The 534-nt window shown below is 36.7% G+C and overlaps 1 protein-coding gene across 1 annotated transcript in view; it reads right to left on the reverse strand.

Moving 5' to 3' along the window:
* The window catches only part of LOC104824676, a 7,933-nt gene that overhangs the window by 6,697 nt on the left and 702 nt on the right, over nucleotides 1–534 (reverse strand). The gene's annotated exons all lie outside the window — the stretch shown is intronic.

The following is a 534-nucleotide window of genomic DNA, read 5'->3' on the forward strand; positions in this document are numbered from 1 at the left end:
TTTAGAGTGCGTCGAAACATGTTTAGAGTTCGTCTAAACATGTTTGGAGTGCTCCCAAACACATTTAGAGTGCATCCAAACACTTTTAGAGTGCATCCAAACATGTTTAGAGTGCATCGAAACTTTTTAGAGTGCGTCAAAACATGTTTAGAGTGCGTCGAAACATGTTTTGAGTGCAATAAAAGATGTTTAGAATTCGTCGAAACATGTTTAGAGCACGCCAAAACATATTCAGAGCGTATCCAAACATATTTAAACTGCGTCGAAACATATTAAGAGAGCATACAAACATGTTTAGAGTGCACTAAAACATTTTTAGAGTGCGTCGAAACATGTTTAGAGTGCGTCGAAATATGTTTAGAGTTCGTCGAAACATGTTTAGAGTTCGTCTAAACATGTTTTGAAGGCACCAAAACACGTTTAGAGTGCATCCAAATACATTTTGAGTGCATCAAAACATGTTTAGAGTGCGTCAAAACATACTTATAGTGCATCCAAACATGTTTAGAGAGCATCCAAACATTTTTAGAGTGC

Source organism: Tarenaya hassleriana, unplaced genomic scaffold, assembly GCF_000463585.1.
Source record: "Tarenaya hassleriana unplaced genomic scaffold, ASM46358v1 Cleome403, whole genome shotgun sequence".
NCBI classification, from domain to species: Eukaryota; Viridiplantae; Streptophyta; class Magnoliopsida; order Brassicales; family Cleomaceae; genus Tarenaya; species Tarenaya hassleriana.